A 14,197-nucleotide genomic window follows, 5' to 3' on the forward strand; every position below is an offset into this window, starting at 1 on the left:
ATCAAAGAGTTTAAATCAGAAGTGAATAGATCTCCTGGTTAGAATTGAATACATTTATTCCTGTACTTGACTCTGATTGTATGATTGATCCTGTAAGTAAAAGATAATAAAATCATTACCCTGTCATAATCAATGGCAACTTCCCAATCTGTTGATGTTAGGAGAATGGCATTACCTACAGATATGCAACATATTAAAGCCACATCTTTAATAAGAAGAAGCCGTTTATGCACTTCTGTACCCACTATAGGTGAAAAGGCAGAAACTGCATAATGCACAAGTGAGTCTACATTCTGTCCTTTTCTCAAGGAGGCAGAAGGCTACCTGCTCCTCTTGGCCAGCTTGTTTACATTTAATGAATCAGTTGGCCTAAACCAGCATTATCTAGGTGAATTCCACCTGTGAGAGTCTCACTGGCATGAAAAAAAAGGAAGTATATGGAGACGATTCTGGAAATCAAGTGTTCATGTTTGTGTCTTTTGTAGTCACATGGATGAATATAAGAGGGAAGGGATGTTCCACTTAGGATGTGGAAATCCTGTAGCAGGTGCCTTCTAAGGATAACCATTACAAGATCATTCACTCCCCAGGTGTGGGAAGTTCTGCTCATAAGCTCGTCCTCTGTAGTATCTTAGGGATCCTAGGATCTGAGAGCAGGAGAGGGAAGGCTTTCACAACAGAACATGCAGGCACTCTTAATAAAAGTCAGTAGTGGGAAGGAGCTTCTTTTTACCGTTCACCCCCTCCAGAAGCTCAGGCTTTATAGGCAATGAAGTCTACTTCATGCAAACTCTCTCCCATACAATCTAATCTGCACCTAAGTCTTACTTGTTCCTTAGGGAACGTGCACTGGGCGCCTCCTGGCAAAGCATTTTCAACCCTGCATCTGTGATCCTTATTCTTGTTGAATGCTTTCCCTTTGAAACTTGTTGTCACACATCATGTCCAAAATGCTCTGCTTATGTAAGCATCTAAGCAGGGTAGGAAAACGGGTTGGATTTGCTCACATATCGGCCCAGGAGATGTCACAATGCAGTCTGCTCAGTCCCTAGGCATCCCAGAATGAGTTTTATTCCTAAGACTGCAGGCTATACTTGCCAAGCCTCATGGGAAGTTTTTTCTTTAAACAAGTCTACAGTGCTTATTTGAAGTTTAAACTAATCTAGTTACATGCTAATGGAGAAGTAAAGATACATAGTTTAAAGCATCATGTAATAGATAACAGAAAACCTATGAATATGCTGATAGTTGACTAGTAGATGAAGGGTTTTATGTTTTGTTTTCATGAACTATGACCTCCCGGAGCTGGCAATAGTGTGTTCTTGGTTTGGGAGTGGATAGAGTATCCAGAACTGACTGGTAAGAATGAGCAAGTTCAATTCTGAGCCTTTGCTGAGGCTTCTGAAAGTACTGTTTCTTGTGCTTTTAAGGGTGGTACTCTTGGTTATGCATGTGAGCCCAAATCTGTCTCTATAAAAGAGACCTTGCTAAATTGACATGAGTTATGATTTCAAGTTAGTGAGCAAGGAGTAGGTAATAGCGAAAAATCGAGTGAATCAAAGAGTTGTGTCCCTTTGGCCATGAAATATTTTCTGACTCGTGAATTATTTTACTGTTGGGGACCAAGGCAAGGGGCATTTTAAAGTGGCATTTGTGTTAGCAGAGATAGACGAAAGCAAGGAAAGAAGCCACTCTAGGTGTTTCAGGCAGAGAGGGTTTAATATCAGGATTGGGATGCTTTCAAAATGGCCTGAGTGACAGAGAAGGAGCCGTGCTGGGGTCACTCCTGACTTCTGCTGCTGGCTGCTGTTCCCACTCATCTGCTCTTACAGCTTGATTGTCTCAGGAGGCAGCAGAAGGAACGTGGCTCACAGTTTAGTGTTCAGCTCTGTGGCCCCTCAAACAGAGGAAGATGGGAGCCGAGGGATGAGGAGACAAGTCATTGTACATACTGCAGTTGTAAAAAGTGTGTTCTCCTAAAAGTTGATTCTGCTTTTGTTCAAGAGAAACCACCTGTCTATGGCAGCTTAATGCAGTGTTGAAACTGATGCTTGTTCATCAGTGGATCACATTTTTCCTTTTAAAGATTCAATTTTTTAATGTATAGATAGCTGTGTTTGCATTGTCATGTCATTTACATGTGTCTTGACAAGTGTGCTGTGCCCTCCAGCCTCTGGTGTACTTGGGACACCGAATAGTTCACCACTGCAGAACATCCCCATCTGCTGCCAGTGTATTCATCACTTCCAGGGAACCACTACTCTGATCTTTATCGTCCTTGGCTCTGTTTTCCCCCAGACTGTTATAGAAAGGTAATAACATAGTGCCCATCAATTTGGACTTGATTGAATGTATTTGATTTCATCTGTGTTGTTAAATGTATCAGTAACTCATGTCTTCTTAATGAATTCTGTCCCGATTTGTATGTATACAGGGTTTATGACCTATATTTTTCCTCTTTGTTTAAAATCTCTTTATTTTATTTTTTAGTATTTTTGGTCCTGGGTTCAGAACCCAGGAGTTTGTACATGATAAGCAAGTGCTCCTCTGCTGAGCAGTACATCAGCTCTTGCAGATATGTTTTAATTAACTCAGATTTTATCAACTCTATTTTGTCTCCTACTCATAATATTTTTTAAATGAAGAAATATGAATGTCCTCCATTACCTGAGTGATTCAAAGTTTGTGTTCTTTATCATGGTTAATGAGGTTTTGTAGCCTAATTATTATTATATACTTGAATTGGAGCCAAATAATTAGACCCATCTCAAGAAATAGAACTCTCTCTATTCTAGTATTGAGACTCTGTGCTGTGAGAACATAACAAGTGCCCATCTTTAGCCTTTAAGATTTTTCCAAATGGTGGAAATAATTTTCTAATGAATCATTGGTTGGTTCCAGACTAGAGTTGAACAGCCAGTGAAGGCCATCCAGATTCTCATTGGCAATATAATAGAATCCTTTTACTCTATTCACAGGGAGTTTTTCATCTACACAAAGCAGCAAATTTTGATGATTCATCATAGAAATTGGTTTGTCATTTACCACAGCAGAAGCCCTATTAGCCAACAGCTAAGAAAAAGAGAGTTGGTAATTCTAGTCTTGGGTTTCTAGTGTCCTTATTGGGCAGGATATAATTACCTAGCTTCGATTCACTCATCCCTGAGGACTTGTCTCCCATCTCTCCCAAAGGGTCTGTGATGGTCACTGTCTCAAGTTTCTGAGTGTCTACTTGATGAGTTACTTAAAAGCAGATCCCTGGCTGTGCTGTGTTTTCGCAGGTTCAGCTCAACTAGTTGGGGAAAGGTAACAAATATGTTTGCTTGCTTTTGCTAGCCCCACCCGAGATATCTGATTATTGCTTTCACTGTCTCACAGCCCTATCAGAAGCCAGTGATTTATCATCACCTTCCAACACTGAAGGAGGCTGAGATTCAAGGAAGTTATGGACCTTTGCTTAGATTCACAATGCTCATTCACAAAGAACTTCTGATTCTGGGCTGTCTAGTAACAAAGACTGCATATAACCACTGAATATTAGTTTTTCTTTGTATTTAGGCTTGGTGTCTTTTAGGAGATATGGACCGTCAGTGTTATTACATATACTTATGTGCATCCATAGTTCAGTGTTTCTATTAATTAGGATGATGCCTACTTGTCTAGATTACTTACCTCTAGAAATTATTCTTGAATTATGTGAATTCTGGGAAAGTAATACTTCTTGCATAAACTATTTCATGGACTAGTGAGAGTCTTCAAACTATTTTGCAATAAGGTTCCGTATATCATCTGAAGGCCTTGTCTATACACATTACAAGTACTTCAGTGAACACACAAACATGGTCTGCTAAAGAGTATGCTCATGGCCATCTGAAATCAAGATACTACACTACTAGTGCCTATCAAGATGCTACAGGAGCTGCAGATCTTGCACTGTCAAGAGTCTGTGTGTGTGCCCTCATGGTCTTCTTTCTCCTTAGGACCTCCCCCCACCCCCTTTCCCTGACATACTAATGCAAGCCTGGACTGTTGGTTTAGACTTACTTGCTCTGTGGGAAGTTTTGTATTCCCTTTGTCCTTGGGTGCAAAACAAGTATGCGTAGAGGCCAGGGCTCAGATTTTGTCTGAGTATATTCTGCTCCTGAGTGTGTGCAGTGGTTGTGGCAAATTTCTTAGTGAGCATAAGCTGGAATAAGGAGATGGCTTATTTGACTTCATCCAAGATCACCTGTCCTTGGGTCTAATGAACAGTCACTGCAACTTGATCACTGTTAATGTTCAACCTGATTTCCCTGTGAGCTCTGGCTGTAGAGAAAATGGTTCTCTTTGTTCATTTTCATTCTCTTGGATATATAACTTGTGGTTCCTTTTGTTTTGTTAGTTGAGACAAGGTTTCTCTGTGGAGCCCTGGCTGTACTGGAATCAGCTGTGTAGACTGGCCTCTAACCCACAGAGATCTCTCTGCCTCTGCCCCCTTGAGTGCTGGGATTAAAGGCATGTGCCACCACTGCCCAGCCAGCTGGTGATATACATATATATATATATATATATATTTTTTTTTTTAAAGGCTTCAGAATTCTAGGGAGGAATGTGTCCAAGGAATTCAGAGGAGGCTGGAAAGTCTACAGGAAGGTAGAAATTGTTGGTTGAATTTAATCCTCTGATATAGTGATGAAAAAAATAATGTGTTGAATATTAGACACACATCAAGTAGTACATAGGAATAGTAGGATACAGTTGCATCTCCAGATTGAGGACACTGACTTTCATAAGATGTCAGACTCCTAAGTCATTTGTATAGCAGCTTCTTTAACCCTCAAAACAGGTCTGCTGAATTAGGCAAGACAACTTTTTCCATTGTACTGACACGGGACAGCGGCACAGAGATATTAAATAACTTACTGAGGATGACACAGCCATCAAAAGCTATGCCTGTCATGTCAGTCCGGCCGTGTGATCCCAGAACGTGTGCATGCGTGCTTGTGAGCATGCATGTGTGCTTGCGAGCATGCGTGAGTGCGTGTGTGTGTGTGTGTGTGTGTGTGTGTGTGTGTGTGTGTGTGTGTTTAGAAGAGTTCTCCCAGAATCAGCAACACCTTTTAAGTCACAGATGATGGGTAAGAATTAGAAAAGTGGTAGAGCACTTGCCTAGCAAGCACAAGGCCCTGGGTTCGGTCCTCAGCTCTGGAAAAAAAAAAAAAAAATTAGAAAAGCAAAAAAGGAAAAAGCTGTTTGATGGTTAATGCCGGTCAAACAAATGGTGGTGGTGGTGGTAATGTGAGGTGTGTGTGTGTGTGTGATGCTAGAGCTAGGCTGTGTAAGTCTGTCATACTGTATGCATTTCTACCTTGTGCATACCAGTGAGTCAGTGACAGGCTTTAATCAGATGGCATGGTAGCACTGCTGTTGGCCTTCTGTGTAGAGATTGCAGGAAAAGACCAGGGAAAACTGATTTGAGACCTTAATTTGAAGGTTTGGCAGCAGCCCATGAAAGGGTGATACTGACTCACCCCAGGCTGAATGAGAAAGGATCTGGTACAGAGAGCTGCGGAGGTTAGACTGCCCAGGAGCTCAGGAGAGAAGAGATGGAGGGAGACAGCCGTTCATATAGTATTACAAGGAATGAAATGTTCATTTCATGGTTTCTGCTCCAAGCCAGCATTTCATTTTTGCAGTTTCCGTCTCTGCACAGAGCAGAGGGCATGTTAATTGTCAGAGGACCAGATCCACGTATTTCCCTTGGACTCCTTCCCCATTTGACTTTTAGGAAACCTTTCCTGCATGCAGCCTCATCAGGGCAGCAACTCTGATCCCTCTAATTTGCATCAGTTGAGAGCAGAATGCAAGACAATGAAAGAGAGATCTCAGGCCAGGCTTCTGTCTTATGAAGAGTGCCTTACTTCTGAAGCACTGAGATGAGTCAGGATCTTTGCCCTCCACATAATGAGATTCTGAACCTGTCAACTTATATTTATAATTACATGTTACAAATTGCATATATGATACACAGATGGTCACATACATCTGTAATCCTGGTACTGAGGAATTAGAGGCAGGAGAATCACAAGTTGGAGGCCAGCCTTGGCTACATAACAAGCCTGTCTCAAAAAAAAAAAAGTTAGTTATTGTAGCTGTGAGCCTGTATGTGTATGGCTGGGAACAGCAAAGCTACTTCCACTGTTTTTAATTAATTCACATTTAGAATGGTAGTTTTATCCATAACCATGAAAAGTATTAAAGGGAAGTTGTTGTGTCCTGAGAACTGTGCCTTGGGCTTTCCCTCTGTTCTTTTATCCCCAGTTGGGCTACCTGGGTGAACTGGGCTACCCCACTCCACAAGGGCTTCTTCCTTTGCCTCATAGGTTCTGTGTACAGTTCAGAGCAATGGAGTGGTATCAGACACATAGCCCTCGTCACCTGACAGGCTTGCCTTTTCCATACAGTTCAGGATTTCAGATGACACAGTCCATGCCTTTAAGGGTTTAGAAATCTCTATTACTCATTTGATCCCCTTTTTCTTTTCCCCCTTCCATCTTGTAGTGTTCATCCAGCCAATTGTAAAAAGACAACTTTACATATGATGCTTGAAAATATTCTTTCAGTTTAGAATTCTGCATACAAAGAAAACTGTTTAGAATTGTACCACCTTGTAGGGTGATACTCATTTCTACAGTCCTAAAGACAGAGACTTGCATTTCTTATGAAATAGCATTACTTGGTTGGTTTGAAATAGGAGGCATATTATCAAATGAAATGCTATTTATGTGATGGGTAGATTAGGAGAAAAAGAGGTACTATTTATCGAGTACTTACTCAGTCCTAGTGACATGATTACTGCTAAATGTTCATTATTTCCTGGCCATACCCAGTGTTGAGCAGTGATATGATCGGTTTTTTCCACAGATGACATAAGAGATCTGGGAACATTAGGCTCATGTGATGTTTGGACATAAAACGGCCCTGTTACCAGTCACTGAAACCTGTAGCTTTCATTTCCCTGTATTTCAAAAGAAGTCAGTACATAAGAATTGGTAGAGAAAAATGGATCTATTTATACTTTTGTCAAACTGGGCATAGAAAAAAAAAATACTAATTTCCTCTCCAATGTGCCTGTGGCAATCTTATAACTCATGGAGAGGCAAAGGCCAAAAGACATATAAATTGATTGTGAGATGTCTAAACCAGCCTTGTCCTTGAAGGCTACTGGGTACTGGGGTTGCCTCCATAGATTCCATTCTCAGGATGCAGGGGCTTACGTTGATCCCTTTGGATTGTCTCTTCTGTCCCACCATGGGCCCAGCCCTTTCTATGGCAGTCTCCAAGGCTGTTGAAAGTTTAGCTCTGCTCCCACCCTCCAGTCAGTGGCACTCTTAAGAAGTGATTGGCTCCTAAGAGTGCTAACTTCACTGATAGGATGGACTGTCCCGTGAAGGAGCTCATAGCTGATGGGCTATTAGGAAGAGAGGACTGGAGGCTGGAGGAAGAAGGCCTCTGAGGGCATACCTTAAAGAGTAAGTCTTGTCTAGGCACCTGCTCTGTCCCGTCCTGTCTCTCCTTCGGGATGCTCTGCAGTGAACAGCTTTCCTTTGTCATCCTGCTTTTGTCTAGCCAGCCATGGACTGAAAACTCTGAAACAAGGAGCCCCAAATAAACCTTTCCTCCTCTGCATTTAGTTGTTCAGATGGTTTATCACAAAAACCTGGCAGAAAGCTCACAGACACCGCTCACATGTCCAGTATGATATATAGAAAGGAAAGAGGTGAATTTGGACTGATGTGATCCGACTTCCAGGTTTCATTTTAACCCATACACCACAGGTTAGGTTTCCAGGAGCGAGTGCAGAGATGTGGAGGGAGGGAAGAGGCAGGAGGCGAAGGAAGGGGTGGGAAGTGTTGTGTATGTAAGTGAGTTAGCTGCATAATGGCTGCAGTATGGATCGCATTTATGCCTTGCATCCCAGGATACTGGACAGGAGAAGGGGTCAGTAGAGCAGCCACTCAGAGCTCTTAGCTTTGTTCAGGGATCCAGGCTAGTGAGAGTGCCGTCATCATGAACATTTAGTTTCCAGTTCACCTGGGATGTGCTCCAAAGGAGTAGAGCACAAAGACATAGGTAGATGTGGATCATTTCCTCTCAGATTTTAGAGGCCCAAGTGTGGGTTTCAGAGAGGCAGGAACCACGTGGGGAAATAGTGGATCATGAGCTCCTACTAGAAACAGAGCTGTGTGTACAGTTACACTTTTTAGTCTACTTTGAGAGAGGAATTATTGTGTCACTTTACAAAGGGAAGAATTGAGAAAACAGGATTTGCCTGAGGTCGTGTGGCTCTTAGCCAGTCTGTGCTCTTCCCCAGTCTTGCTCTTCCCAGTATTCCTTGCACACAGTTTTCTGCCTCTGAATCATTACCATAATCTAGAGGTTCTGTGATAGGAATCCCAGAAGGTGAGCTGCAGATTCCAAATAATCCTGTTCTACTCAAAATATGGCCATGAACTGGCACTTTACAGTGAGCATGTCAGAAATGTGTCACTTCTGTTGCCAGCAGAGACCTAATAAAAGTCACCATGGTCTTTGTAAAGGACCACTTGTAATCTGGTCACGTGGTAGAGTCTGAGAAGCTCTGCATCGGGCTCTTGGAGGTTGGCTTCTCCCCCTGACTGAGTGTGTGACTGTCACACACACCCGCCCACCCCTCCCATCCCCCCCATCCCCCCGCCCATGCCATGTGAAAGAGGTTAGACATGGCATGTTTGCCACACAGGGTTATAGCCCGTTGTGTAAACTTCACCTTCTATGACTAGTAAACATGTTTAACCTAGAAAGGACTACTTAGCCACACAATATTGAGTGTTTGCTCCCTATTGTTTTTTGTTAAGTCTTGAGTTCTTTCCACGGATAAGCCAAAGGCAAAGGAAGAGAACTTTGCTGCTCTGATGTGTGGGCAATGATTTGGTTTTCTGAAAAGAGCAGCTTTGTTTCCCTCTGTGAGAATTTAGAACCACCCTGTTATTACCCGTAGCCCACCATTACTGGAAAGGGGAAGGGAGAGGGAGTAGTTACCAGAGCTAGGGCACAAGACTGAACAGCCTCACTCCCTGGGAGGAATGGATCCAGTGTGCTTAGGGCAAAGACACACAGGGCAGACAGCTGTTGGGGAATAATCAAGCTGCTTCCTGAAAGGTTTATTCTCTTGTTTCTTTGCCTCTTGTATCTGAGGTTTCCCTAGAATGAACAAACCAGGAACAGGCACCTCAGGTCCAGTGCATGACCCTATCCACCTACCACATGCCCACTGCCTCGGAAGGTCACCCGTGCTATTTTTATTCACTTAAATATCACAGCCATTCAGAGTAAATATTTCTATCTTGCCTTCTGGACGATTTGAATATTGAGAACAGAAACATGCTTAGAGTCGGAACAAATAATTGCAGATATACAGACTGGCCCACTCACAGCTTTGTTCCCTAACGAATGGGGAATGTGGCTTGTGAGCTGCAAGCCTTTAATACATCCTGGTGAACTGCTACAAGCTTAAATGCTCTGCGATGCAAGGAAGGGATTGGTCAATTTTTATGCTGGTGAATTTCATTGCAGTCAAGCTGAGAAAGAGTTGATATTGAAGTTTCCTTCCGGGGTGGTTTAAATGAGAATGTCCTCTATTGGCTCAGGTGCTTCAGTCTTGGACCCCAGCTGGTGGCACTGTTTAGAGAGCCTTAGGAGGTGTGGCTTTGTTGGAGGATGTATGTCACTGGAGGCTGGGTTTGAGAATGAAAAGACTCCATTTCTTCGGCTTCTTGCTTGTGATTTGAGATGTGAGCCCTCAGTTTGCAAGCCAGCCGCCATGTTGTTTGCTGCCGTACTTCTCCTCCATGATGGACTCTCATCCCTCCGGAACCGAAAGCCAAACAAACCCTTCCGTTGATGACCTTTTGGTCATGGTCTTTTATCACAGCAACAGAAAACTAAATAATATTCATGGTTTCCAGCTGCATTCAAAACAATGGCCTGATCCATGAAGGTGTATATTACTTAGACAGGGCACCCAGAATCGAAGCTTTTAAGTACTTTTACTCAAGAAATGAATATAAAGTATTTCTTTATGTAGTTTTAAAGTTGAACACGAAGTAGAATCAGGCAAGGGTACTTGCTTATTAATTCACCCATGATTATTTCACACATTCGTGATTTTTCATGACACTTATTAAAATCACCCTAACAAGTACCTAATACCTCTTGCTTCCAGCCAGAGGGAGCTGCATAGATCTCACAGCTGGCTGATGTGATAGCTGGGGTTTCGTTGTTGTCTTAGGCAATAATTGAGTAATCACTATGAGCACCAGATGGCAGCTGATGTGTCCTTAGGTGGCCTGACTTCCACAGGTTCTCTCACTCACTTGATGCCTGTTAAACGAGATGGCTAAGAGCTTTATGAAACTGGGCAAATTTTGATGTTTGTTATCTGGTTGGAGGACAAGAAAATCTATAAGGACAGAGTGCAGAATTATACCTAAAATTAACTGAATCATCTTCTTCTTCTCCTCCTCCTCCTCCTCCTCCTCCTCCTCCTCCTCCTCCTCCTCCGTCTTCTTTTTTTCGGAGATAGGGTTTCTCTGTGTAGTTTTGGAGCCTGTCCTGGAACTCACTTTGTAGACCAAGCTGACCTCGAACTCATAGAGATCTGCCTGCCTCTGCCTCCCGAGTGCTAGGATTAAAGGCCACTACTGCCCGGCATGAATCACTCCTTAATTTATTTTTTTAGCTGTATATTTTGTCTTCATTCTTTTATATATACGAATACATTGAGTATTTTCTATTGTATAGGGAGGTATATACAGCATATAAAAATGATTCACTTTCCTGTGCATCCAAAATTTATTTCTGACATGGACATGAGCTCAAAATAATTATAGCACCAGGTGGAAATGTGTAGGTGGATGTTTTCTTCCTGCCCGTCAGTTCCAAGTAACCACATAGAGGCTTATATTAATTACAAATCCTTGGCCAATAGCACAGTCTTATTACTAACTAGCTCTTACATTTTAAGTTAACTCATATTCCTTATTCATGCTCTGCCATGGGTACCTTTATTAGCATGGCACGTATCTCTTGCTCCCTCTGCATCTGCCTGGGGACTCCTCACTCTGCCCTTCCTCTTCACAGCATCCTCTGTGAATGGCCGTCCTGCCTATACTTCCTCACTGGCTACCTACCTGTCAGCTTTTTATTAACCAATGAGAGCAATATATATTCACAGTGTACAGAAGGATCATTCCACATTAGAAAGAGAAAGAGTGTGAGAATACTATGTGACTTAGGGAAAGGGAGAATTAGAAAATTTGAAGTGGGAATGACCTTTGAGCCAGACTTGAAAGGTTAGATAAGGTTATAAAGTAGGGAGATGAGTGGGACTGGTTCATCTTAGGCAGGGGAAATAGAAAATATTGGGGAAAATAGAAAAAACAGTGACTGGCAAATAGGTAAAGCAGAAATTAGAGATATCAAAGAATTCAAGAGTTGATTTTTAAAAGTCATTTCCTAGGAGTTCACCGTCATTTTAGTAATCACTTATGACAATTAGAATTTTATTATAGAGCCAGGTGTTGGTGGCCCACACCCTTAATCCCAGCACTCGGGAGACAGAGACAGGTGGATCTCTGTGAGTTCCAGGCCAGCCTGGTCTACAAAGCGAGTTCCAGGAAAGGTGCAAAGCTACACAGAGAAACCCTGTCTCAAAAAACCATAAAAAAATTTATTATACAAACAAGATTTCATTTTTAAAGTATATATGAATTAGAACATCACCTTGTACCTCAATATCAGATACTGAGTCAATAAAAATAATTTCTAGAATATATTTCAGAAATCACAAAAAGAAAGAACTTAGTAAGAAATCTTTACCAAAATGAAAACCATGTTTACCATTGGAATATTTGAAAGCTATTGCATTTTGTTTCTGGGCATCTTTCTGACTAGTTGATAACACATATCACATGCTACCATTTCACTGAACATAATCCAAGAAGCATTACCCATGTTGTGCGAAGCTCTTTGAAAGCATTGTGTTTAATGACCCGGCCCTGCTTCATCTTGGGGCTTTGTCACTTTAGTCTACCCCACCCTGCTGTAGGAGGTTTTGAGTGGTCCCTGTGTTTTGCAGGTGCAAGCTGGCTAGCCACCCAACCTTTGACATGTTGCAAATGGCAAAGCATCTGTAACATAGCTGAGATACAGACCAAATTATTTCCCTGCTGGAAGGAGCCAGGAGAAGCCAAGAGATTTCTATACCCTTAAATTAGCAGTATCTGGACATTGCGGGCCTTCTAGGGATACCAATTATTTAGCAACCTAGGTCATATCTTCAGAGAATTTCTGAGTGGGCCACAGATCTTCTGGCCCATGGGAAGGAGACTCATTGCATTTCAAAGCCCTCTGGTGCCCTTCTGTTTCCTGTCAAAGTTGAGATTACTAGTAAAGGACCCAGACACAGGCTATTCCTGTTGCATCTCCTAGTTGAGAAGAAGAGGGAGACAAAGATATCATGTTCTTTGCTCACCTAAAAGATGATGTGGGCAGGGGAGATAGAGCACTAAAGACAGGGAGGGAAGCTAGAATCTCAGTATCGGGGGGGGGGGGGTCCTCATCCCTTCTTAGTTGACATTAGCATCAGCAAGGCATTCTCTCTCAGATTGAAAAACACTGACACACTGACAGAGAAACCACGGTGCCTTGCTTGGGTTTCCAGTGAGATCCAGCACCTGTGTTGTGGCCTGCCCTTTGGATTCTGTGACCCTGGCATACATTTCAGCAATTCTTGTCTATGTTCGCCCTTTCCTTATTGAGATTTTACTCCATGGATAGATAGTAAAGTGGAGGAAATACAGGTCCTCAATGATCACTCCGAAGTCAATCCAGCCATAAAAATGTCTTCAGTCTCCACAGAAGTTGGTGCTGTGGCAGGGTGCTCCCAGACTAGCATGCAGTCCTAATCACAAAATGCCCAGAGGCATCCTTTGCAATGGTTCAGCAGAGGACTTTGAGCTAGGGTTAAAGTAAAGAGACAGCCGCCCCATGGGATGAAAAAAAAAAAATTAAAAGAGGCATAGTACATTTTACATAATAGATGCTGTTCTGAAAGTTTCTCTGGAATTAATTTTCCATATTAAATCATGTCTCAGACTTTCTCAGGAACTTGACTTTTTAAAGGAACTGTTAAATTTTGTGGAAAAAGTAAGAGTTTCATAATACCAGTATGCTTACCCTGGGATGAGGGTATCTTGTTTAAATTTGGGCTCCACTGTTTGGCGGCTCTGTGATATAATTGCTTGAGGCCTCAGTTTCCTCCCTCAAATGCAATTCAGTCACAAGGCTGCTTTCTTCAGGTTAGACAAGAGAGAACATGGCAGAACCTAATATTTGAAGTTAGTTTTAACACTTCCAAACGTTGCTACAAATCTGGAAATTACCAAGTTAGATGCATGTAAAATAGCATTTTTGGATTAGTGTTCTTTTAGCTATGAGCCACGTCTGTTAGGCTGGCTACAATAGCATATTCAAAATAATTCATGGCTTATTAGGTGTGAATGATAGAATGTGCTGGTCTAGAAGAATTTCAAAGTAATGCAGTTGAACCCTGATGTTAAATAGACCTTAAAGTAAAACAGAATTGTAAAATGTTTTACTCTAATGTTTACTACATACTATCTTATTGCCTACATTGCCCTTAAAAAATATGGACACTTACATTTAAAGTAATAGTCTATTTAGTGTGAAATGTGGATGTGAACATTTTTCTTAATTAAATTGAGGAGGAGATAAAAGCTAGGCTTCCTTGAAAATTGTATATAGAAAATGCATCTTTCCTTCTGACTTGGTTTAATTGGGGGGAAAGTGGATTGGCAGATGGCTCTGTGGGTAAAGACAGACATTGCCACCTGATGGTTCAAGCTTGAAGATCTGTTTGATTTCATGAACCTATGTAAAGGTGGAAGGAGGGAAAGAATCAACCCCATAAAGTTGTATTCTGACCAACACACATATGCAGTGGTGTACGTGCACTCCTGACCCTCATCACACACACACACACACACACACCATTTTTATATGGCTAGTGATTTACCCACAATATCAGATACTCAAGTTAAACAACAACAACAACAACAAAATATGCAGCTAAATGTTGTAAATGGCTGTTAGACAT

The 14,197-nt window shown here is 41.9% G+C and overlaps 2 protein-coding genes across 4 annotated transcripts in view; both read left to right on the forward strand.

The window, feature by feature from the left end:
* The window catches only part of LOC143273001 (uncharacterized), a 222,495-nt gene that overhangs the window by 190,688 nt on the left and 17,610 nt on the right, over positions 1-14,197 (forward strand). Inside the window, exon 6 of one of the 3 annotated variants that reach the window (XR_013050785.1) lies at positions 3,193-3,302. The exons of the other annotated variants lie outside the window; for them this stretch is intronic. The gene's annotated coding sequence lies outside the window, so the exon portion shown is untranslated. Of the gene's footprint in view, positions 1-3,192; positions 3,303-14,197 lie in introns of those variants that run through there. 3 annotated transcript variants of the gene reach the window in all.
* The window catches only part of Plcb4 (phospholipase C beta 4), a 182,640-nt gene continuing 171,728 nt past the window's right edge, over positions 3,286-14,197 (forward strand). Inside the window, exon 1 of the mRNA XM_076570709.1 lies at positions 3,286-3,306. The gene's annotated coding sequence lies outside the window, so the exon portion shown is untranslated. The remainder of the gene's footprint in view (positions 3,307-14,197) is intronic.

The sequence above is a fragment of the Peromyscus maniculatus genome, chromosome 4, assembly GCF_049852395.1.
Source record: "Peromyscus maniculatus bairdii isolate BWxNUB_F1_BW_parent chromosome 4, HU_Pman_BW_mat_3.1, whole genome shotgun sequence".
Lineage (NCBI taxonomy): Eukaryota > Metazoa > Chordata > Mammalia > Rodentia > Cricetidae > Peromyscus > Peromyscus maniculatus.